The following is a 26,793-nucleotide window of genomic DNA, read 5'->3' as shown; positions in this document are numbered from 1 at the left end:
CTCATACAGGAAAGCCAAACACGTGAAACTTGCACAAACTTGGAAAAACAAGAACTGATCAAGTCAAGCCATTTTTAGTAGAATAACTTACATTAAGATCATGAAAACCAACCGATGAATAAAATCCTAGATCAAGTCCTAGAGATCATATGTCACTGCTGTATTTTGAGGTAAAAAAGACCTTGATTTTTCAGTGAGAAAGGTCATTACTGAGTTCTTCTACAATTTGTAAATTTGTGAATAAAGATCTTTACCATCTTAAATTCCTTTGAAAATTCCCTTAAATAAAATTCTGAATGAAACAAGTAGTTTCTAGAATATTGCACTTGTCCTTATTGTAGGAAAAATTTTATTAACTTCAGTGATTAAACAAGCAATCGAAGCTTGCTTATAAAGACAAGGATTAGGAAAGAAACCTATTCAATTATATTCAATTAATTAGTATTCAATTAATATCTATATATGAACAAGCATGTACATTTACATTCAATATTTTTTCATTCTACAACATAACTTTCATAAGTCAATCAGAGACAATTATCATATGATCTCCCTGATATGAGGAAGTTGAGAGGCAACATGGGGGGTTTGGGGAAAAGAAAGAAATAAAGGAAACAAGATGGAATCAGAAGGGAGACAAACCATAAGAGACTCAATCTTACAAAACAGAGGATTGTGGTGGGGAGGGGGGTAGGGAGAGGGTGGTTGGGTTATGGGCATTGGGGAAGGTATGTGCTATGGTGAGTGCTGTTAAGTGTGTAGGCCTGATGATTCTTAGACTTGTACCCCTGGGTCTAATAATACATTACATGTTAATAAAAAAATAAAAAATTAAAAAAATAATAACTTTCAGTTTGCACCTCCCTGATATAAAACTAGATACCCTGCCAGAGTAAGTAAAATTAAAAAGGGAAAAAATTAGTAAGACTGAGAATACCAACATATGGTAAGCAACTAGAACCCCTATACATTGCTGGTAGGAGGGTAAACCTGTACAAACGCTCAAAAAATCTGATTGGCAGTACCTACGAAAGGTGACCATACTTTCTTCCTAAAAGAAGTGAGTGCACAAAACATAGATAAAACTAAAACCATGGGAGCACCAGGGTGCCTTGGTCAGTTAAATGTCTACCTTCAGCTCAGGTCATGATCTCAGCGTCCTGGGCTCTCTGTTCCACTGGGAACCTAACTCGTCCCTCTCCATCTGCCCTTTCTCCCGCTTGGGTTTGCTTGTATGCTCTCTCACTCTCAAACAAAATCTTTAAAACAAACAAACAAACAACAACAACAAAAAACACCTAAAAACAGACAAGAATGTGTATAGCAAATTTATAATAGCCAAAAAATGGAAATGATCCAGATGTTCATCAATAAGATGATTACATTAATTTAATATATTTGCCTAACGGAACATTAAGCCGCAATGAAAAAAGAATCCAACACAAACGCTACAACATGGATGAATCTCACAGATGCAATACTGGGCAAAAGAAGACTAATACCGTGGCGCCTGGGTGGCTCAGTGGGTTAAAGCCGCTGCCTTCGGCTCAGGTCATGATCCCAGGGTCCTGGGATCAAGCCCCCCATCAGGCTCTCTGCTCAGCAGGGTGCCTGCTTCCCTTCCTCTCTTTCTGCTTGCCTCTCTGCCTACTTGTGATCTCTATCTGTCAAATAAATTAAAAAAATCTTAAAAAAAAAAAAAAAGAAGAAGAAGAAGGAGCCTAATACCAAAAACTACATTTATAGGAGTCCGTTATAAAGTTCAAGTACAGGTAAAACTAATTAAGAGGGGACAGCAATCCATCTATGGGGATCAAGATCGGAAAAGTAGTTATCTCTGAAGGGACACTAAGGAGATGGGCTCTGGAAAGATTCTATATATTGATCTGGGTAGGAATTACAAAGATGTATGTATATTTACACGTATGTAAAAACTCATCTGAGTCAGAGTCTGTCTTGCCACTTACTGGCTTCCTAACCCTCAGTGAGTTTTTAACTCTCCAAATCTAACATATTTCCTCTCTAGGATGGGCACAATATCTTTGATAAAGGGTTAATATTAACTTGATAAAACACTGAAAAAAAAGTAACTGTTATAATCTCGTTTCTTATTTGCATCAAAGGAGGAACATGGTGAAAGGATTTATGAATGTCAATAGTAGAAAGCACCAGCTGACACTTACGGAAGAAAAAATGAGACACATTAAATGAAAACCTGTACTAGTCCAATGTTATACAGCATAAAAACAGAAGGTTGAACACAACAAAAATTCACATGCAGTCCCAAGGAAAAAAATTGTATTTATGTAATCTTAAAGATTATAAATGTATATAATACACCTGGAAACACTTCTAGTTGAAGTGGTTAGATAAAATAAAGCAGTTCTAACATCTAAAGTTGGTTATTCAGTCATCTGAAAAAGGGAGTTATACAAAGCAAATAGATAAGAAATTAATACAGCAATTTCTTCTCTCTTAAACAAAAACTTCCAATAAGTTAATTTACTTTAAAGCCTCTCGTGCTCTCATTCACTTCAGAAGAGTCAGCATAGAAGAGAGTTCTAACAAGGAGAGAAATAGTTCATTCCAAATTGCTCATGAGGGCATTTAATTATAAAAAGCAAACTCCATACTTCAATTACAACTTTCGCAAAATATTACATTTTTAACATAGTAACTCCTGGATTTTTTCTTACAAAAATGGTCAAAAGGAACATTATTATCACTTACAAACTATTCTGTGTATAGAAACAACAGCATAAAGTTTTGTTACTAAACAAACCAAAATAGAATCTTTTACTGACCAGTGTGATGCCACAATGCTAAAGTAAAAAGCTTAAAATAACCCAACAGGATAGAGTATAGCACAGAAGTAATCACGATCATTTCAATCTGTGAATTTTTACTATAGCTTCTACAGGTCTTTGAATTTATTCTAACTCAAAATTCTACCTTGCCAAAATATAAAATGCTACTACAAATTTTAAACTACTTTTAAAACCTCCACAACTATATAAATTGTATACAGATATTTTCCTTTTCACAATTCTTTTCAGTTCACTATGAAAATGTGTAGGTCAAAGTAACTGAGATATTCCTACCGTAAGCTAAAATGTCTGAAACTACTGCTATGTATTAATTTGTGTCGACTTTTAAAAAGCAAAACACTTTGATGTTGTTTTTATATCTACTTTTTTTTTCTTTCTGGCATTCAATGGCATACCAACAGAGAAACCAAAGTAAAAATCAGACCTTATCCAAATTCATTTTAAGCTAGGCTTTAATTTTCATTTAAGCTTTATCTTTAAGTGCTTACATTTAAATTTTCTAAAGCAAAATCTCATTCAGTGAGGCAGCAATCAAATATATTGTTAACAAAATCATTACGATGTTATAGTCCCAGGAAAGGCAGTATGAAAAATTGCATTTTCACACAGAGACAAATTACAGTTTTAAACAATAAGTTATGACTTCCATCATGACATGAATGGAGATACTAGAAAACGTTCGACTGTAAAGTCCCTTTAAAGTCAACAGGCTTTACTTTTATATTCCCAGTTACATGAACTCTTTTACTGAGGTTTCAAAAAAACAATACTTATGAAAAGTACTCCCTATAATGGAAGCCATCTTAAGACCTGCAAATCAACTATTTTACTAAAAACTCAAGTATATAGTAAACAGTAACTGCAATTCATAAGGGGCTGGGGATGAAGCCAACAGAACTGCTTGTAGCTAAAACTGGACAAAATAAATACTCCCATTTTTTTTTAATCTCTAGGAATTAAAAAAAAAAGCTAGTCAACTTTTTCAGTTAAAAAACAACTACACTCGTGTTTCAGCAGAGAGTATCTGAGCCAAGTTTAGCCTACTGTGAATTAAAATGGCTTGATTTCTAAGGTTTAAAACTTACAGGTTTAAAACTATGCTCAATAAATTAAAAGAAAACCACCTACCCTTGAACATGCTCCACAATATATTACAATATGATTCTGAGTCTATTTCGAGAATGCTGGTCTGACTAAAACGTTTTCCCAACTTATTCCTCGTTCTAGGTATTAAAATGAGTCTTTTTCTGTGGAAGTTAACAGAAAATTCTGCCAAAATCCCCTCTGACTATTTTAGTCGTTAGATTTTATTGTTGTTTCTGGTGTTTGGAGAGCAGGTGGTGAAAAGAATACATGTTAAGGTATACAAGATATACTGCAATTTAAATAGATTTTACAACAAATATTGATGCTTATGTCAAATTAATTTTTTCCCATTAAAAAAAAAACTCACTCCTGACCAAGGCTTGTTTTGGTGCTAATCGTTAAAGATCAAACTCCAGGAGTCCGCTGTTCGTTCAGGGAAACTCATGCTTTACAGAACTGGACATGGTTGCTTAATACAGAGTAAAAAGCACTGTAATCATCCCGTTGGAGACAAGGAATAAATTATTTTTATTCACAGAGTACAGTGCCTACATTTTACAGTTACTATCTCAGCTCAACTGAGCAGAATTGAAAGGTAAATATTAGCTTCATTTAACGAAGAAACAGAGTAAAATTGAGTTTAAATAATCTCCCTCCAGTCTTGTTGCTATGGGCAAAGCCAAGATTTGAACCTAAGATTTCATACTCCAAATTCCATTTTCTATCTCTATCCAACTCAATATTTGGCTATAGCCTTTGTCAAAGAGCTGGCAGGACTGGTCTTCTCTGACCGCTTGCAGGGCATGTTCAAAGACTGGATTTTTTTTGTTGTTGTTGTTAGCTGACTGGAAGAAACTAAGACCCAGAACCAAACTGCACAAAATCAAGAATAATCAGAAGTGTTTGCTATTACAAGGACACGTATCTCGGGGTGCCAGGGCTCTAAGATCCCCAGATCCCCTTCAGCTCTGCACTGCTCAGGGCCTAGTAGGATCTCCTGAACCCTTCCCGGAGCAACAGGGAACTGTAAACACTACTCTGTCCTCAGCACGGGCCGGCGGAGAGGTTAAGCTTCTTGCTCAGTAACAGCATTCATTTCCCTTCTCCAGCATCACAGTGAATCATCTGGTCAATTAGATTCTTTTCACTTGCTGCCAGACAATGTAAACAACCATATGCAAAAACTTTACCCAAAATTTCAAAATTTCACAGGGTTCCTGAAGGGTCTGCTGTTTACCAGGGTGCCAAGGCATGGAGGTTTGAGAACGACTGGTGTGGATGCCCACGTGGACCCAGTCAACAAACCCAGTACACTGATGGTGACCATGATGTGCACTTGTCAATTCAGCAGTCCGAAAAGCCACCCAGGGCCCTCCACCAGCTGACTCAAACCAAAATTCTTTACCTAGGGCCCCTCATCTGACCAATACAGTATATCTATTTTCCAAGAGTGGGTAATACTGGTCAGTTATACTGTCATGCAACAAATGTTACGCACAGAAAATATGCTCATTAATTGTGAATTTAACTTCTTCCGTCCTTTCACCATTTTCCCTGTTTCATATCAATCCTTTCCTCTTTTGTTACAGCTACTGCCCTAGTCCAGGTCTTCATAATTTCACTGTTCAATAACCTTTTTCACTGATCTCTCTCATCTATACACTCTCTTCCCAACCATCTTTAAAATAGCTTTTATCTCTATGTTGTGATCCGAAACAATTCTTAACACCTCTCTCTAAATTATAAGGTCTAATTTGTATCCCTCCCAATTTATTTATCCAATCTAATTCCTACTTGGAATGGACACCAGAGAACCAAATCAGCCTCCCTAATGAAACAATCACAAATAGGACCAAGTCAGTCCTCCTGCTTCCTAACATTGTATTTGTCAGCTTGACCTCTGATGGTGTCAACACATGTCATTCCCACATTAAAAACTCTCAAGATGGGGCACCTGAGTGGCTCTGTGAGTTAAACCTCTTCTTTCGGCTCAGGTCATGATCTCAGGGTCCTGGGATGGAACCCCGAGTTGGGCTCTCAGTTCAGCAGGAAGCCTGCTTCCCCCTCTCTCTCTGCCTGCCTCTCTGCCTACTTGTGATCTCTGTCTCTCTGTCAAATAAATAAATAGAATCTTAAAAAAAACAAACAAACAACTCTTAAGAGCTCAACACTGTTTATGTAATTAAGTTCCAACTCCTTAAGATGACAGTCAAAATACTCTGGCACCAAACTGTCTTTCTTGACTTCTTCTATTACAACGGACAAGCATCCTGTTCTCCATAGGACACTGAGCTTCTGGCCCTTCCTAGCAGGGATCACCCTGGCCTTCTCTGGATCTAGCGCTCACCTTGGATCCATACCCCCTTCTCTCTACCTATTAACATCCTTCTCAGCTTTCAAGGTTCTGCTCCTACTTCATCCTTCCTTGACCTCACCTCTGAGAATCAGATCTCTCTAGTCTGTGCTTCCACAAAACTCTCTTTATACTGCTTATCAGATACTATCTTGTATTTTAGTTCTATTGGTCCACACATCTTATCTTCTCTTTTAGAGCATACAGCTCTTACAGGCAGGGGATTCTGACCTGATATTTCCTTCAATCCTAATAACTCATGGCACAGAACTGTTCTTGAAATACCAGTTATCTTAAATACCAATAAATGAAATATACTGGATATATATTCCATTTTATATTTATATTGGATATATAAATGGATCCTTGGGAGAAGTCATCAAATACTCTACCTGGTAGATATGGTGAGAGATAAAATAGTCAAAATGACAAATCTGGATTTAATCTGCTAACACCCTTGCCCGAATATAGTCATTCTGCTCTTCTGACATAAACCACGATCATTTTCTCAGCCACCCTAACACGTTCCAGCTCTGCTCACACTGCCCCCCACCACTTGCTTACCCTTTTCTTCAACTTCCACAATAAGCTCTTTCTGGAATGATAAAAACACACTCACACTTATACCACAATGTCTGTTCTCTAGAAAGCAGCCACTTGCCTGTGACCAGCTTGGAGCCAACTGCTACTAATAAGTGTCTGTCAATTAAAACACTACACTAAAACACCTGAACAGATTTTTACACTAGACTGGAAAGGCTTGCTGTTGTTTAATTTTGGTAAAACATACAAAGCATAAAACTCATCATCATGACCATTTTACAGGTGTAGTTCAATAGTACTGAATGTGAATGTGCATTCACATTATTGTCCGACCAGTCTCCAGAAATCTTTTTGCCTTGAGAAATTCAAATTCTACACCCATTAAATAATAACTCCCTTTTCCCCACCCCTCAACTCCCTCCTGCCTCTGGCAAGCACCATTTTATTTCCTGTCTCTATGAATTTAACCACTCTAGAAACCTCACATGAATGGACTCATTCAGTATTTGTCTTTCTATGACTGACTTATTTCACTGAGCATACTATCTTCAAGGTTCATCCATGTTGTCAGAATGTCCTTCCTTTTTAAGGCTAAATAATATCCCATCGTGCACATATACCACACTGCATTTATTTCTTCATCTGTCACTGAGTCGCTTCCACCTTTTGGCGATTATGAATAATCATGAATAATGCTGCTATGTACGACTCAGGGTTTGTTTTAAGATAACTCAAAATCACTCTTGGTGGGGGTTGCTGCAAGGAGAGAGGACAAAGTTACGTCAAAGGCAAAGACAGTTATCTTACAAAGCAGGTGAAACTGAAAGACAAGTGCCCCTCCCAATACTGGTGGAGATGGGTTTAGACACCTAAAGATGTCAAGGACCAAGAGCTGCTTGCAAAACAAATTAGTGCTTAGGGCTAACGTAAATACATGAATATTTTTTAATACCTGGTATAGACCCAATATTGACAACTTTAAGAATGACAGCTGTGTACGTGTGTGTACACACATACACAGCGTCTCCTCCATTGCTGAGAAGAATCGCTAGTTATACTCAAACAAATGAGCCCTTGCTATGGCTCCTGGAACGTATTAGAAAAGCCTTCCTGGACGAAAGCAGCCCCTTTAACGCTGGCACTTGTGTTATTATATACAAGGCTCATATTTTCCATTAGGCATAATACTGTCTTCTTTCCTCTTCGTCCATATTGCTAGCTCCTCCCATGAACTCGAACATAGCTCACATTCTTAGCCCTTAATTTCCAGGATAAGAGGGTAGAATTCGTTCTTGATCCAGGAAACTTTCTGCTGTAAAATGAGGATTTGTGAATGACTGTACCCAAAGCTGGATCCAGGTCACTCACACTGAGAAGCTGTCACACTTCCTGCCTCGCAAATATCTAGAAGAGCAAGATGGTAAGAACTCCTGCCAACAAATCCCTCCCAGGATCCCCTGTCTGGTCAGCAAAAGCATGGAAGGAAGGGGCCTGACAATAGGAAAGAATCTGGACTCAGCCTTCCAAGAAAGATCTTTCTGAATAAGGCAGCAGAGCACACACTCTGGAGGCAGCACTGAGATTCGAACAGTGGCCCTCTACAAACTAGTTATGGGACTTTAGGCAAGTTACCTAATCTCTGTGTGCCATCTGCAGAACAGAGGTAATAACCATACCCTCCTCACAGTGTTGCTCTCAAGTTCCAAGTAAATGAGTTAATAGTAATGAAGCACCTAGAGCAATGCTTGTCCCAAGGTGAGCACTACAGATACAAGTGTTTGTAAAATAAACAGGCAGTTTATGGTCTGTGAAAACAAGTCATACTGCAAAGACACAATGAAGTCCTGGTACTTCAATTTTTAAATGTGTACATCCCTCAATACACATGGGCATAGCCACAAATTAAATTATTTGTAACAAAAAAGTCAGTAAAACTGTACTATGATGATGCATGCCCAGAAAAAAAGTACCTTCATTGATCTGTTAATTACAAATGAATATTCTTTAAACAAAGAAAACAGATATTACTCATCAATGTCTATTTAGTACTTAAAATATTACTTGATATCTTCATATTTGTTTATATTTTTCTAATTAGTCAATTCCAGCTTCTGGCAAAACAGAGCAGGAGAAATAAGCTACGTGACTTTTCACACTCTGGCAGATACATACAGAAAGGACCTGAAGCCAAATTTTCCAATACTCAAATACTCATTTAATAATACATGTTCAATACCATGTTGTCTCCTCAATGTATTTTGGACAAGTGTTACATTTCAGTTATACAAAAAAAAAATAATTCTGTACAAATCTCTTTTTTCTAGGTCAGTAACTTCCAATAAAAAAGCTCCTAGGATATGAAGAGGGTGGCTGGGTTATGGACCCTGGGGAGGATACGTGCTATGGTGAGTGCTGTGTAGTTTGTAAGCCTGACGATTCACAGATGTGTTATCCCTGGGGCAAAAACTACATTATATGTTAATTAAAAAAAAAAAAAAACACAACTCCTAGGATTCTTTTCTCTTAAAGAAATTAAAGATTTCTTTGGAATGACACTAAGATTTGAATGACCCTAGGATTTGAAGTATTTTTTATCTCAACTACTATAGATTTCAGTAATAAACCTGACATGATACAATATTACTGAAACAGTATCACATACAGAAGTAGTTATCTAAGTAATTTGTTTTAACAAACAAATGACATTTAAATTAAGTGCCTTGTAGTTTTAAAATACAAAATATCCGGGCGCCTGGGTGGCTCAGTGGGTTAAGCCACTGCCTTCGGCTCAGGTCATGATCTCAGGGTCCTGGGATCGAGTCCCGCATCGGGCTCTCTGCTCAGCAGAGAGCCTGCTTCCCTCTCTCTCTCTCTGGCTGCCTCTCCGTCTACTTGTGATTTCTCTCTGTCAAATTAATAAATAAAATCTTTAAAAAAAAAATAAAATACAAAATATCCAGGGGCACCTTGCTGGCTCAGTTAAGCGGCTGCCTTCGGCTCACGTGATGATCCCAGGGTCCTGGAATCAAGTCCATCCACATCCGGCTCCCTGCTCAGAGAGTCTGACGCTGACTCTCCCTCTTCCTCTGCCTGCTGCTCTGCCTACCTGTGTGCACATGCGCTCACTCGCGCATGCGCGCGCTCTAATAAATAAATAAAAATCTTTAAAAAACAATAATAAATAAAATTTAAAATATCTAATTTTTTTTTTAAAAACTTAACCACATTAATGCTGTCAACTTTGGGATCTTGAAAATTAATGTAATAGAAAGCAAAGCAAAACAAAAACCCTCAAACAGTCCCTCAGGGCTGTAGAAAAACCAAAACTTCTCTTACTATCTTTTGTAAGTCAATTCTGAACATCTAGGTTTCAGGAAATTCAAAATAATTCTATAAATTATTTTCCTTAAAGTTTAAAACTTACAAATACTGCTTTGTGTCCTTCTTAACATTCATACCAATTCAAATAAAATTTCATATTTTAGTTTGATACGACATTATCATTACTTTGAGGGAAACCTAAATAAGTAAGCTTTTTTCCTCTGATTCTACATCTACAAACACATTTTTTGGTTTGGTTATCTTAATACTAATCTAATGAGATTGCCAGATTCTCATATGCTGAATTACTACCAACCTTATAATTCTAGATTGTACTAGGTATCACATATGTGCCACAACACACCGTATATAACATTAATACATCATTATTCCATTCTATTTGGGCTTTTTATTTTTGCGTTTTTAGAGGGGGGAGGTGCAGATAAAGAAGCAGAGAGAGTTTAAGCAGGCTGCACTCGATCTCACAACCCTGAGATCATAACCTGAGCCAAAATTAAGAGTTGGACAGATGCTTAACCAAGTGAGCCACGCAGGTGCCCCTTTGTTTATTTGTTTGTTTAAAGAAAAAGATAGATAATCTCCTTAGCCCACAACTTACATACTTTTCTCCCTCTGCAGTTAAACACACACACACACACACACACACACACACCCGTACATAGTTAAAAATCTCTTCTGGAATATTGTTTTGCTAAGCAGGAAAATTTATGTATGGTTGATTCCAAATATGCTTTTTAACACTAATAAAATATGAGTAACACCACTGGATAAAGTACATGAAAGTACTATTTCAGAAATAACAGCCTATAAGCCATTAACCATTAACTTATATTCTATTTCACTACAGGCACTAAGTAGAAAAGATAAATATTTAATATCCTCCTATGGTCAATAAATTTGAATTATTTCAACAGTCACTGCAAATACATTAGCAAATGCCTCTAGTTATAACCCCACAGGTTAGTAAACAATTTTCAAGGGACAGAGTCACTAGGAGGATTGAAGTTTATTCAATGCCTCTGATCAAATATTCCTTTAAAATTTATGTTTTTGTGAATAAAATCAGTGCAAAATTTCTACTTAGGCCCTCATGCCCTTTCTGGTCCATTAAGTTTCATTCTGCCATATGTAACACCCTTACTAGAATGTCAAAAATAACTAAAATAGTGGATGAATCTTTCCATACCATGAATACTTCAAAGATGATCCCCAAACCCAAGTAATCGGTAACGATTTACATTGGCATGTTAAAACCGGGACCCCTGGGTAGCTCAGTTGGATAAGCATCTGCTTTCAGCTCAGGTCATGATCCCAGGATCCTGGGATCAAGTTCCCCATCATGCTCCCCGATCAGTAGGCATCCTGCTTCTCCCTCTCTCTCTGCTGCTCCTGCTTGTGTTCTTTCTCTCACTCGCTCTCTCTTTGACAAATAAATAAATAAAATCTTGGGGCATCTGGGTGGCTCATGGGTTAAAGCCTCTGCCTTCGGCTCAGGTCATGAGTCCAGGGTCCTGGGATCCAGCCCCGCATCAGGCTCTCTGCTCAGTGGGGAGCCAGCCTGCTTCCCTCTTTCTCTCTCTCTCTGCCTGCCTCTCTGCCTACTTGTGATCTGTCAAATAAATAAAAAATCTTTAAAAAAACAAACAAACAAATAAATATAATCTTTGAAAAAGGAAAAAAAAAAAAAACAAAAAAAAACAAAACCAGGCAATCAATGCAAAATTACGAGGAAAGAAAATCCCTATCTTCTTTCACTAAGAATCCGAGTCTTACTTGAAGCCTTCATTACAATAGAGGGTTAAGAAGAGGCACCTGGCTGGTTCAGTCAGTAATCTCAAGGTTGCGAGTTTGAGCCCCAAGTCGGGAGTATAGTTCACTTATAAAATAAATAAATAAGTCCAGGTTAAGAAAAGTGAAAAAAGATACTGAACTTGAGTTCCATTCCACTAGATAAAATGGTCTTCCTAGAAAAATATGTTTCAAAAACCCGGTTTAGGTTAATTGTTTGGAACCTGGGACACTCTCAAAATGATAATGTTAAATAAATGGTTATCACACTGCCTCAGACCAGCAACAAAAGCCTTTTTAATACATATATTCTATTCATATAGCACTTGAGAATGCTTACAGTTCTGTAAAAGCTAACAGCATGAGTAAAAACATTTCAGCAAGAAAACTCCAAGGGGTTTTGGGCATCTCCCTCCCCTCCAGCAGTGGGATAGAGGACGTGCCTGCCTCCCCTAGGCTGGGGAGTGAGAGAACACTGTGTCTCTCTCCCACAGAGTGGGGCCAGAGGGGAGGCGCCCTGGGATGCAGGAAATGTTCCAGGACAGGTAATGGGCAGGAAAAGGTGGGACGGTTTAAACAGGGCTGAAGACCAGGACAGGGACTAGAGATTTGAGGGCAGGTGCTAAGCTGAAGAGACGACCATAGTAAGAACAGTGTGTGCCAGCAGAGCTCAGCTGAGGATGCTTTCCAGCACCCCGGCCAGCCTGCTGCCTCTCTCTCATCTCATCCCACCTGCTACCTTCGCCCCAACTTTCACTCTGCCTCTGGCCAGCTACAAAACAGAACACAGCCTCTCGTATGTCTCCATTAACAACACATCCTCTAGATCTCCAAGGATTTTTTATTGCTAACAACACAACAGAGTGTTAAATGGGCTCTCTTATGCATTGATTAATGGTGAGCCTTTTTTTTTTTTGGAGGAAAACGAGACTCCATTCCCTGAAGTGGGACAAGCTGTGGAGTGGAGGAAAGATGACGGCTTCTCTGTGGACCAGGGCAGAGATAAAAAGCGGGGCCGAGGGGAGCGGAGCTTCCGACAGCAGTGGGGAGAGAACTCCCAAACTAGCCTAGGTCTTACAAAACAATTCAATTATGTAAATCCAGAGCTGCCTATTAGCAAAACTTCAGCCATCTAAAAGACAAAATATGATTCTGAATAGTATAAAAAAGAAACACTTAACTGTCTCAAGAAGACAATTTATTTAATGTAAAATGTGTCTCAAAGTGGAGTTACTGTTAACATACTCTTTTCGACTGCTGATGCCAAAGCTGCAGTTTTGTAGTAAATTACAGTGGCCAAGATAATCTAGGAGTAATTTACCATCCAAGTTCTTTAATCACACCTGGAAACATTTAAGCCTGTCATGCCATGTATGCTAATGGTTAGGAAGCGGGGCCTGTAGATTAACCACATCTGAGAAGTTAAATTATCATTTCATACAACTCCAAAGGACCACAAATAATGCAATATGGTTACTCCCCAGGGGTAAAAAGGCAATGTGTGACATATGGGAATAGAGGGATAAATAATCACTCCAAAGACCTTCAGAGACAAGTTTTTTCAAAGAATTTGTAAACGTGCCATGCATGGTTTATAAATTTTTTTCTCTGCTCAGGAGTTGTCTCCAGTAATTTTTCAGCCAGATAAAATTTCAAAGCATTTTTTAAAGAAGTATACTTAGTGTAATTTTTTCCCACAGGATTAACAGCACATGCACTCAACCACTGCCCCCACAAACACTATCTTCTCTCCTCACTTGGGGGAGAAGGAAGCACCACAGAACCCAGTGAGCTTACAGAAACAATTAGCAACAGTTTGAAAGCAACTAAACCTTTACTTATAGAAATACATATAATGCTTGTACCCAGTCCGAGTAACTTGTAAAATCCTATTCAAATGACGAATCACTCATAATTTAGATTTGATGGAGCTGTAAACTTCTAAATGTAACGCAAGTATTCAATCCCTCTCGCAAATAATCTATGATAAACGCCAACTTATTTTGCCTACTATTTTCTGCGACTGCTCTCCAAATCACAGATTTATGATTATGATTATTATTCACCAGGATCTGAAGAAGTTCTACTCTAAAACTCTGAAAATTTTTTAAGTGACTGAGACAAAAGAATACAGGTGCTTTGCCTAAGTGTCAAAGGAGACAGCAATAAGCAACTTCAAGGTCACAGGCCAGCCAGCAGAAGCAAAGAGCCTCGGTTAGGACCGAGGCTCCGTGTCCACCATCTTCTCCCCACACCAAACCGCAACTCCCACCCGCCACTGCTCATGCCCAAATACAAAGAATACAGTGCTTGCTGTTCTCCCATGAAATGACACTTCTAAGGAAGTTACCCTCACTATGAAGAGTTAGAATCTGGGGTACTGTACATACACCACTCTAATCAAGAAATAATCAAGTTATGTGTGTTCATAAACAGAGCTTGACATGGTTTCTTCAGACACTGGGAAGCGTACAGAAATCTACAGATGAAATCCTAACTGAAAATGTTTAATAGTAAAACGTTTACTCGGGAATAGAACATTTTCACATGTGTCTCCTTCAAAGCTGTAAAGACCCTGCTTTTCTGGCCCTCACTGTGGCCCCACCACTGCACCTGCCATTCTGACCTGTAAAATGACTTTTTAATAACTGTTTACAGCCACTGGGCGTAAATATCAAAGTGCTTGCTAAACATTAATTACTTCTCGTAACATCCCTATTTACAAAGATAAGCCAAATAACTCCTGGTAACATCCCTATTCACAGAGATCAGTATACTAAGATTCAGATTAAAAAGTCTGTGCCTGTCTGAGAACAGTATTTTTATACTTCTAAACCTTAAAATTCTGGTACTGGTGAAATGACTATCAAGCTGAACGTGAGCTACCTGCCTCTCCTTTAAAAAGATAAACACTGGGCACCTGGGAGGCTCAGTTAGTTAAGCGTCTGCTTTTGGCTCAGATCATGATCTCTGGGTCCTGGGATCGAGCCCAGCCCTGGGCTCCTAAGCAGGGAGCCTGCTTCTCCCTCTCCCTGCCACTCACCCTGCTTGTGCTTTCTAATAAATAAATAAATTTAAAAAATAAAATAAAAATATAAACAGTAAGAAATCATTTTCTCTTACAAAATCAGGAACTTTATCCTATGCATCTGTAACCAAGGGACCCACCAGCCTAGAAGCTCCCGGCAGGCAGTTTCGGGATCTGCATTATTCACCACCGCATTGCTGATTTCTAGCCCAGTACCTTAATCATGCTAAGAATTCAGAAAACACTTGTGGAAGGCAGGCAAGGAGGGAGGGAGAAGTGGAAGCCATAGAACAAAGGCTGGGTTAGCACATCCATCTCTGTACTCAAAGCTGTCGGGCAGAATAGAAACCTAACCTTCATAAATGGTAGCAAACTAATGCTTAATACAATTCTTATGTATATCTGTTCACCATATTCCCAAACATTCCCCAATCTTTTATCATGATGGAATTTCAAAAGTTTAATTTGTTGACAAGCTAATGGACAGGTTCATCAGGGTTTTTCAAATCATAATTCCAAAGCATAATTTTAATATTTGCCAATACGATCCATGTAAAACATACTGACAGACTGGCCTAAAATGCCTTTCTTTAATGTAAATAAAATTTAATCTCTCATTTTTAATCATGTTCATTCTACAGATTAAGAGACGAAAGTGAGATTTACCTCTTACACTTATGGATCCACATTTCACATACATTAACCCACCTTAAACTTTAAAATATCCATCATGAGTTCTTGAAATCCTTCATTTAAACGAAATACGCCCAATCCACCCACACAAAAAAAGAGAACACAAATACAACTGAGGCCTGCCACAGCAGAAATTCATCTTCTGTTGTGATGTCTCTAGACTCCCTCCAAGCAGAAGCTTTACATAAAGACTGCACCTGTGAGAAAGGTAACCCCAGTCCCCCAGGAGAAGGATGGGTACACCTGCAGCTAAGTCTCTAGAAAGGCCAAGTTTATGGCTCTTCTATAGTGTGAATTCACATTATGGTAAATGTTTTAGGAAGACTTAAGGAAGAGAGTGTATGAAATTTCCTTGAAGTTTTTTTCAATCAGATTTCCTGCCAACAAACTGCTGAGGCAACAAAAAAAGAAAAAGCTAAGAAACAATTCCTCCCCACTAGGAGTTTATGATCTAGTGTATTAAGTAAGTACACAAATGGCTCTATCACAAAGCAAGGTAAGTGCCCTAGGGAAAAAACAAACAAACAAACAAAAAAACAAGAAATGTTCTGCAGGTTCCCAAAGGCAGCCAAGAATATAAGAGATTACCCTTGACAAGCTTCCTTTCAACAGACAGGGGGAAGGAAAAGGTATTCCTTGAAGAGTTGGCAGCTGGACAACACAAGAAAGCAACAGAGATAAACGCTCACGCTGGAACACAAGCATGGTCAGGGCAGTAAGGGAGAGACACACCAACAGGGAAGTGGGCATGACTGCTGAAGACCTGGAAAGCTCAGGGGGTCGGACCTATCGGAGAAGGCTGCGGGAGAGCTGTGCAACTTGAGTGAGGCTAATATGTGCGCTGATGATGGTGCTGTAGCAAGGTAAATCGTCCTTCAGTCCAAAAGATGAACGGGCTCGGCCAAAAAGGCAGGAGGTGCTGCAACAGCCGGGGCGCAAAGTACGGAGGGTCTGCATGCACGTGGGGACAGAGGGGACAAACGGGATGCCTACGTATGGAGACCCGGTGAAGGTGGGCTGCAGAGAACCTGGCAGGGGAGGACACGTAGAAGGTAAGAGAGGAGCGGCAATGACTGATGTTTTGCTCCTGGGAGTGTGGCAGCGTCAATTAACAGAAAACAGGAAATCTGGAGGCAGAACTGGTTTGGGTGGAGGGAAGGAAAGAGTTTCACTCTGGTTGGGCTACACGGAAGGTGGAGCAGACAGAAACGTCAAGCAAGCAGTTGGAGCTTAGAGGAGAGGTCAGGTTGGGGTTATAAATTCGGGAGCTATCCAAATAAAGGCGATGGCAATAGCTTGGATAGGATAAGATCACCAATAAAAAGAATATACTGGCACAGAAGAAAGGGAAAAAAATGTTTGAAAACGCCTGCCTTCGGGGATGGAGGCAAATGGGAAAGAAAAATGAGCAATGTACAAACACTACTGGCCAGAGACAAAAGAACTAAAGTCAGGCTCAGCTCAGTTCAACAGAAGTTAACTGGGGGCCTGTTATATGAGGGCATTATATTAGGGTAAAATGATGAATAAATAGTAAAGTTCCTGCTTTATAAATCTGATGTCAAAAAAATAAGTGAAAAAAGAAACGGGGGGGTGGCAAAAAGAACTTAGGAAGACATAATTATAGCTACTAACAGAGCTAGGTCTTTTTAAAAAAAAGATTTTATTTATTTGACAAAGAGAGCCAGAGAGCACAAGCTGGGGGGGGGGGGGTGCCGCAGAGAAGAGAAGCAGGCACCCCGCTGAGTAAGGAGCTCGTTCCCAGGACCCTGAAATCATGACCTGAACCAAAGGCAGGTGCTCGACTGACTGAGCCACCCAGGCACCCCCAACAGAGACTTTTAATACCCATAGAAGAATACTATGAACAACTTTATGCCAATATTTGAAAAAATATAGAATCCATAATATTCCAGAAAAATATACATTATCAAAAGTTTCCTCAAGAATAAATTAGAACCCTGTGATAATCATGAAAAATAAATTTTTACCTTGAGAGCAGGTAACAGACAAAATAAGCAAACTATACAACCATATCGTTAGATACAAATTGAAAAGAAAAAAAAACCTATTAGTAAACTAAATACAGAAGGGGACTTCCTTGATGCCTCAAGGGCACCAAGAGGTGCTACACACCCTGGGTGGTCTCCAGTCATCACAACTCTGCTCCCCAAGCTTTCAAATGAAAAGTGACTGCATGTGCAGTCAGGTCAGCATTCCACCAAATTCTGAATTTTGTGTGACACTGAGGAAAACCTTCATGTCATTTTCCAAATGAAAAAAAAAAATCATTTTAGGTTATCTCCAGTTTCTTTAATATTCTGTTATGCAGGATCATCTGTGAATCTAATTTTCATGAATTTTTTTCAATCTATATCCTATCTGGCGGTACTAATTTCCACAAGTTTACTCTTGAACATATAGGAGGGCTCTTTAATTTATCCTAAAACTTAACTCTTATAATAAAACTCCTAAAAGCACTTCTAACCCACCGTCAATTCTAGTGTGATAGACTTTGAAGAATTTATCGAAGATCATATTTCAAGAACCTCAATTATGTCCTCCTCTCGGTATTAACAGCTCTAAGAAGTATTTGTAGTTCACTGCCATGTGTCCAGTTTTCATCTAACAGAAGAACATATAGCACTTCTCTTTTTTATGTGTCTAAAGCATAGTTTTGTACAAAGGCAAGATAACATGCTGTTCTCATACTCTTCCAAAGAATGCCTAGCATCTTACTGATCGTAGCACAGTAGCTATAGAAAGCCATCTACAACAGCTTCTTGGTTCTTATCCTGATTACAACTGAATTCAGGACTCCTCAGTTAATAAATACAATTCATATGATTTTTCCTAAATAAACCACTGAAAACTATACCACACTAGTTCACTCAGTTTTTTTTCCTCACACATTACCAGCAGTTAAAGGTTCTTTCCCTGCAGCATTCACTACCCAAAGGAGCTAAATGTTGACTGTATACACCCTTCTTTACAGCATTTACAAAAATACGGAATGAGATTATTCTTAGTACCAATTTCTTGGGGACCCACAAACACACGTGCACACACACACCCACACACACTTTTTCCTCTAGAGAAATGACAGTTCACAACCAATATTTATTTCCAGTTTTAAGCCAATGTGGCTCCATGAATAAATGTATTTCCTCCATTCTACAGTAACACAAAATTTTTTTATTCCTTTTGGATCTGAACTTTGGAAGGTTGTATAAAGCTTACATGAATAATCTTCACTGTTTCTCTCTCATCAACATACTCCAATAATCCTCTAAAATAACTCCAGTTTGCCAATGAAGGAGACTTTTCTTTTGTAAAACCAGATTCAATAATTATTGTTCCAATATCTAAATATTAAAGTACAGCAATACTGAGGCACCTGGCCGGCTCAGTTCGTAAAGCATGCAACCCCTGATCTCAGGGTTGTAAGTTCAAGCCCCACGCTGGGTGTAGAGATTACTTAAAAATAAAATCTAAAAAAAAAAACACATAGCAAGACTAATTGACACACGATTTTCTGTGACTTCTCAACAAACTTTCTTATAATGGGATTTATATAGATAACCTATCTTTATATTACATAAATCCAGCCAACATTTCCATTAACTCCAGCCATTAATTTTCTCAAAACTACAGAGTGAACCACTTTATGAAGTGATTGACTGAATCTGTTTGCTAATTAAGCCAAGAATATTCTATTCTTTCCACAGTCCTGTCTGCTTCTAATTTTAAACAACATTTTAGATCAAGATTCCATCTAAACATACCCCTATTTTTCATCCCTGCGTATATAATTTACACATCAACAGTTCCAAGGATTACTAATGACTCTACCTGGGCTTTTTGACTTGAGGAGAGTTTACTTGGATTCATTTTAATCTTAACAAGTAACTCTTTGATTTGATTTTGGCCTACTTGACTTCTAATTTACAACTTGCATATTACACTTTCTTAATTGCGATATGTTTGATTTTTAAAAAAAAAAAAAAAACACTATCTTCTATAATTATGGGTTCTTTTTATTTTGCAAAAGGTCATGGGGAATTTCTACCCATGGATGTGATCCAATTAAATTTACACTCCAAACTTCTTCCAGGATACTCAAAACAGTGTTTTAAAATAAACGCTAATATTCTATTATTTTTATAGCCTTTAAATTAACTTAATAAAATGTTTATTAAGCATCTATTATGTCCAGGCAAAATACTTGGTCTTTATAAGTGGTATCTCTCTTAATCATGAAGTACTATTATTTTCCTTTTTAAATAAAGAAGTGGAAGCTCAAGTGTACTAGAAAAAGTTGCCAAATGTTCCAAAGTTTATATGTGTTAGGACTCAAAACTAGAACCCAGATCTCTGACTCTAAAAATCAGTCCCTTCCCATCATGCACACTGACACAGAACTCAATGAGACATAGTCCCTATAACCAGGAAGGCCACTGGCATGTAACAAAACCATCCCAACACAGCATAAAACTTCGAGCAATCTTCTTAATGCCATTTTGTATTAGAAAACTTTACTGAATGTATTTTGGGGTCTCTCCCATAGAGATTTACTAAATTAAATTTTGTGCAGCTGAGCATTTACTAACTGCCTTTTACCCTGAATATACTATGTGCTGTGCTAAGTGCTCATACTAAAGATGGAGGTCAGTGAAGAAATACATTTTACATTGTGAACCAACATACACAATAACTGAAATCAAAGTTGCATGAAAAAGTGTTTACTATCACTACATGTAATATACTGTCATCTATATCATATTTTTCCTTTTTTTTTTTCCTAGAGAAAGAGCGTGAATAGAGGGGAGAGAGAGAGGGAGAGAAGGAATCCCAAGCAGTACCCATGCTCAGCATGGAGCCCGAGGCAGGGCTGGATCCCACAACCCAGATCATGATAGGAGCCAAAAGTCAAGAGTCGGACGCCCAAGCAACTGAACCACCCAGGCACCTCTACATCATATTTTTCATAATGCTAGCCATGACCCACTAAATTAATTTTACAACCTACTTACAGGTCATGTGCCCCAATTTACAAAACACTCTCCTGTATAATAAGGCTGACCAGAAGAAAGCCCCATTTCTGCTTCTGATTCAATCTGCTTTTATAGTAATAAATAAAGCTTTTATAGTAAATAACACCCGTAAGGGCTAATTTTGCTACTATGCTTAGTATTATTGTAACAGATCATTCAAACCACCCTACATTTTAATGTTTTTATATTTAATGTTATACTATTTTTGAGAGCTTCTAATTTTTCCTAATTTGAAAATACTACGTTTTATCCAAACTACTAACACAAACTAAAATTTTACTTTGAGAATATTTTTTTAAAAATTAACTGCAGCAGGGGCACCTGGGTGGCTCAGTGGGTTAAAGCCTCTGCCTTCGGCTCAGGTCATGATCACAGGGTCCTGGGATCAAGCCGTGCATCTGGCTCTCTGCTTAGTGAGGAGCCTGCTTCCTCCTCTCTCTCTGCCTGCCTCTCTGCCTACTTGTGATCTGTCAAATAAATAAATAAAAATCTTAAAAAAAAAAAAAAAGGAAAGAAAAGAAAAAAAGAAAAAATTAACTGCAGCAATCTAGCTTGAAGTCATTTCACAGTGACAGTCTACTATCATTAAACAAAACATATTTGGGGCGCCTGGGTGGTTCAGTGGGTTAAAGCCTCTGCCTTCGGCTCAGGTCACGATCCCAGGGTCCTGGGATCGAGCCCCACATTGGGCTCTCTGCTCCGCCGGGAGCCTGCTTCCTCCCCTCTCTCTCTCTGCCTGCCTCTCTGCCTACTTGTGATTTCTCTCTCTCTGTCAAATAAATAAAATCCTTAAAAAAAAAAAAAAAAGAAAACATATTTAAGAAAACCAACCAATTTGAGTGTTTAAAAGAACCAAAACCATCCTTAAGCACTGAGTTTAGATAAGCCAACTTTTTCCTTAAAAAAATTTTTTCCATCTGGTAAATCTTTTTTAGCATAATAGATGAAAAGAGTTTAGAAATAAGAAAATAAAAACATCATTTAGAAACGATCATACACACATTTCGAAAATGAATTTAAAAAAAGGATTAAAGAGGGGCCCCTGGGTGGCTCAGCAGGTTAAAGCCTCTGCCTTCAGCCCAGGTCATGATCCCAGGGTCCTGGGATCGAGCCCCGCATCGGGCTCTCTGCTCAATGCAGAGCCTGCTTATCTCTCTCTCTCTCTCTCTCTCTCTCTGCCTGCCCCTCTGCCTACTTGTGTTCTCTGTCAAATAAATAAATAAAATCTTTAAAAAAAAAAAAGGATTAAAGAGAATTAAATAATTTGACCCAAGTCAAAAATGTCCTTAATGGCCCAGAACTTGGACTAGAGCTTGGTTGCTTTATCTATCAGTGTGGTCTGTTTCCACCATGCTATACTTTGTCCATACCTTACAAAAATCACTACCACCAGGTGCCTGGGTAGCTCAGTCAGTTGAACATCTCCACTGGCTCAGGTCATGATCCCTGGTCCTGGGATCAGGTCCTGCATCAGGCCCTCCCTGCTCAGCCGGGAAGCCTGCTTCTCCCTCTCCCAGTCCCCCGCTTGTGCTCTCTCAGTCAAACAAATAAATAAATAAAATCTTAGATCCCTCCCCCAAAAAACCCACTACCCCAAGCCAACAATGCTATCTACCTATCTAAAATTCTAAGGTTTAAAAAAAAAAAAATTCTAAGGTAATTATGCTTTGACCTACACAACTCAAGTATACTTGAGTTACGTAACTGTTTGCACTGTCCTCTAAGGGATTTCTGTGTTTACATTTTAACTTCTCAATAAAGTCTTTAAATATGTTTTACAAATAAACTGACCCTTATAAACTGTTAAGTATGGTAAATATAATTTAGCCACAGAACTACTTGAAAGTCAGTTTCATATTTAATCTCCTTAATTGCACATAATGCCTGCCAAGACCTTAGCCCTGGATTCCATCATGTTGCTGTAACCATCAAAAGAAAACCCATTTCTTCTCTGAAAAAAGGAATTGCTCTCTTTATTTGCACAATCTACCTCTCCCAAGGGTATGACAAAGGTTTCAGCTGTTATTTTAAACGCACTGCAATGCGTCATAAACAATATGAAAACATACGTCATTTTCATCTTAGATTGTCAGGGCATTGTTTTGTATAAGAAATGATCTTAAAGTTATTTTTAAAAGTCATCACCATATAACCGTGTTCTATTTTCAAATACTAAATCATAAATCTTACTGCACTTTACAACTGTTTATTTTCATGTTTTTTGATGCAGCTTTAGTTTAAGTTCTAAAAGACTGGAAAGAACAACATTTATATTCAACTACAAAACACTTAGAAGCTTGTGTTTTCTCATGCAGATGCTCCCAAAGGTAATTCTAGCAGAAAATTCAGAGATGATCTGTGCATCCCTGTCCTTTGAAGGTGGTAACAATAGTTTTCTCCAAAATTAGCATAGAATAACTGTACTTTACAGCAGTCTGAAAATACATTAAAAACTGTCACACAACCCTAATTCAACAGTTCAGAGACCAAGGACACCTGCCCTCCATCTTTTATGAAAAGTAACAATATGTCTCTAATTTCCCAAGGACAAAATCACTCGACAATGGCATCTACTAGAAAAATATTAAAATATCTTAGGTACCTAATATTAGAAGTTTAATATTAATAAAAATTAAAACAAGCATCTACTTCATGTAGGGGATTTTATGAAAAATATGTTTGCCTAACAGCTATCTTAAAAAATAACAGCACTTTACTTAAGCAAGAATGGAAAAAGACATTTATTCTTTCGTGTAGTACAGATTTTGGGGGGAAAAAAAAGTTGTTGGCGTATTATTCTCAGAGATTTGAACAGTTCCAATATAATGAATTTATTTATGGAAAAAATTAGGCCGATCAAAGCCTACTGTAATTAAAGGTGTTTTGGCACAGATGTTGGTCCTCGACTGTTTGCTTTGTCAGCTGTCTAATCCACATTGACATTGCAGTAATTAGCACACTGTCTATAATATTTTAAATGCAAATTCAACAAAATTAAGCTATTATATATTGGGAAATGAATACTGATCAAGCTATCAAATGTACTTCTATCTCTGTTACTCTAAGATGTCAACCATATGTGTGGCACACGGCCAGATCAGCCATGCTCAGTATGAAAAACATGCAAGAATATTCAAAACCAGAATAAAGACTGTGCTGACCTAAGCTAATAAAATCACACAAACATCCACCTAAAGGGGAACAGATTCTGATGCTTAAACAAAGGAATCAAAGTTCAAGTCTCCAAGCCTGCCTATCTCACAAACACTTTCTGAAACAGATACTCATCTCTTCATTTATTTGTTTTGACATTTACTGAGTCTCTACTTTGTGTCAAAAACTATTCTAGGTACTGGGGATAAAGGAATGAATAAAATGAAGGAGAAAATTACCCTTGTGAAACTTACATTCAGCAGAGGACAGAAACAGGTTTCCTGTCACATGCTAACTCCTACATACTGCCCGTAGATTGAGAAAATTTATAAGTCCAGAACAAATTCAACAGAAAAGCTATGGTTTATTAGTAGTATCTGTTAAGGATACAATGAACAGTGAAAGACAGAATGGGAACTTAAATTTGCCACCCCCATTTTAAGTAATTATGTTTCCTGTTTCTGTCCTACTTACTTATCATACAAAAGTTAATCTAATAATATGAAGTTTTTCAAAGTGTACTTGCTGACCTCTTTTGTGATTCCGAATGGGATTAAATGGTTATCTCCACTTTGACAGAAGCATAGGAATGCTATATTCAAATGAAACTATTTCCACACAAGAGCAAAGTATTTTCCCACTTCTCTGACCAAGCACACAATTACAATAATAATATTTACCTGTTTTTTTTTTTAATTTCAGAAGACTATGAAGAGATTTTATAGCCCTTGTCTGTTTATAAAAGTCGATTTCTTTTTTTTTCCCTCCCAATTAATGTCCCTCTAGCACAAAACAGAAACATTAAACTTATCATTCTTACAGCAACACAGGGACAGTAATACAGCACTAGTTGTTGTACGCCTAAGAAACTGAATTATAGAAAATTCTGTTAAAGAAACTACTGTCCCAATGATTTAAAACGTGAAAGGGGTAAGAATAAAGGCTGGAAAGTTTCATATAATATATATTTCAATACTAAAGGAGTGTGTAATAATTATAAGTAAACAGCTCTGTTCCCAAAAGCAAGTAGGTCACAATTTCCTGCTGATTAACTCTTTAAAACCAGCCAAACTTCCTAAAAACAAATTAGTTTCCCTATTAGTTATTATTACACAAATTGATATGGAAACTGAAGGGCACGGGAGAAATCACTTCACCTTACATTTCCATAATGCCTTGCTAGATTTTAATGTCTGTTCACCTTCATTACTTCATTTAGCCATCAATGTTTGGCCTGTTGTTTTTCACGAAACAGAAAACATCATTAGATATAGATTCATTTTTTTCTTTGCCCTCTCCCTATACTGTCTCATAATCTGTTTTCTATTAGAGTTACTATGTGTGCTTTTTCCTCCCAGTATAGTTCTTTGTTTTCCCCACTATCCCCATGCAAATGTAGTTTAATAAATCTTTGTTCAAGGAGTTCTCTGTGCTTGAAATATACTTCTCCCACATTGTTTTGGCTACCAAATTCTATCCTTCAAAATTTATATTAAATCTTTGGATTTTTAAAAGTTATTTTATTTTTTAAATTTATTTTTACCAATCTCTTTGGATTTTCAAGTTACTTATTTACATATCTATACACACACACACCAATTACCCAATGTGGGGCTTGAACTCATGACCCCAAGATCAGCCAGGCACCCCTCAAATTTTATTTTAAGTGTATTTTCTGAGCCAGCCAGGCACCCCTCAAAATTTATTTTAAGTATATTTTCTGCCACAGTCCAAGATCAACATACAAACAGAAAACAGCTGTGTTTCTATATATCAGCAATAAACAATCTATAAAAGAAATTAAGAAGGGGCGCCTGGGTGGCTCAGTCAGTTAAGCACCTGACTCTTGGGTATCAGCTCAGGTCTTGATTTTAGGGTCATGAGTCCATGACGTGCATTGAACTACTCAATGATGGACATGGAGCCTACTTAAAATAGAACAAGTGAAATAAAATAAAATAAAATAAAATGGAAATTAAGAAAATGACTCCACTTATAATAGCATCCAAAATAAAATACATAGGAATAAATTTAGCAGGTAAGATGAAACACTGATACAATGAAAAGTACAAAACACTGCCTAAAAAAATTAGATATATGGAATTGGTGAATCACTAAACTGTACATGTGAAACTATTATAACATTCTATGTTAACTTATTGAAATGAAAATAAAAACTTAAAAAAAAGAAATTAAAGAAGACCTAAATAAATGGAAAAACATTTCATGTTCACACCTTGGGGGCTTACTATTATTAAAATGGCAATATTACCCAAAGTAATTGAATGATTCAATGCAACACTTACCAAATTCCAATAGCTCTTTCTGACACTGGAAAACTAATTCTCAAATTCATATGAAATTCCAAGGGGCTGGCGCCTGGGTGGCTCAGTGGGTTAAAGCCTCTACCCCGCAATGCTCGAGCCCCGCAGAGCATTGCCTCTGCTCAGCAGGGAGCCTGCTTTCTCCTCTCTCTGACTGCCTCTCTGCCTACTTGTAATCTCTGTCTCTCAAATAAATAAATAAAATCTTTAGGAAAAAAAAAGAAAAAAAAAAAAAAAGAAATTCCAAGGGGCTCCAAATAACCAAAACAATACTGGAAATGAACAAAGTTTAAGGACTCACACTTCCCAATTTCAAAAGAAAGAATGGTCTATCCAACCAATAGTGCTGGGACAATTAAGATATCCACACAAAAAACAATGAAGCTGAATACCCATGTCACATAAAATACACAAAAATTAACTCAAGGGGCACCTGGATGATTTAGTCAGTTAAAAGCCTCTGACTCTTGGTTTCCTCTCAGGTCATGATCACATGAGTCATGGGATAGAGTGCCTCGTCAGGCGCCATAGACAGTGGGAGTCTTCTCTCTTTCTGCCCTACCCCCCAAATCCTCTCTCTCTAATAAATAAATCTTTAAGA

General features: G+C 37.8%; 1 protein-coding gene across 4 annotated transcripts in view; it reads right to left on the bottom strand.

Moving 5' to 3' along the window:
• NCOA2 (nuclear receptor coactivator 2) overlaps nt 1–26,793 on the bottom strand; it is a 303,163-nt gene that overhangs the window by 219,586 nt on the left and 56,784 nt on the right. The gene's annotated exons all lie outside the window — the stretch shown is intronic.

The sequence above is a fragment of the Mustela putorius genome, unplaced genomic scaffold (genome assembly GCF_011764305.1).
Source record: "Mustela putorius furo isolate JIRA1106 unplaced genomic scaffold, ASM1176430v1.1 tig00003846_pilon_pilon_pilon, whole genome shotgun sequence".
In the NCBI taxonomy this organism is placed as follows: domain Eukaryota; kingdom Metazoa; phylum Chordata; class Mammalia; order Carnivora; family Mustelidae; genus Mustela; species Mustela putorius.
Note: the sequence above shows the minus strand (reverse complement) of the source record. Positions and strands in the feature narration are given on the sequence as shown.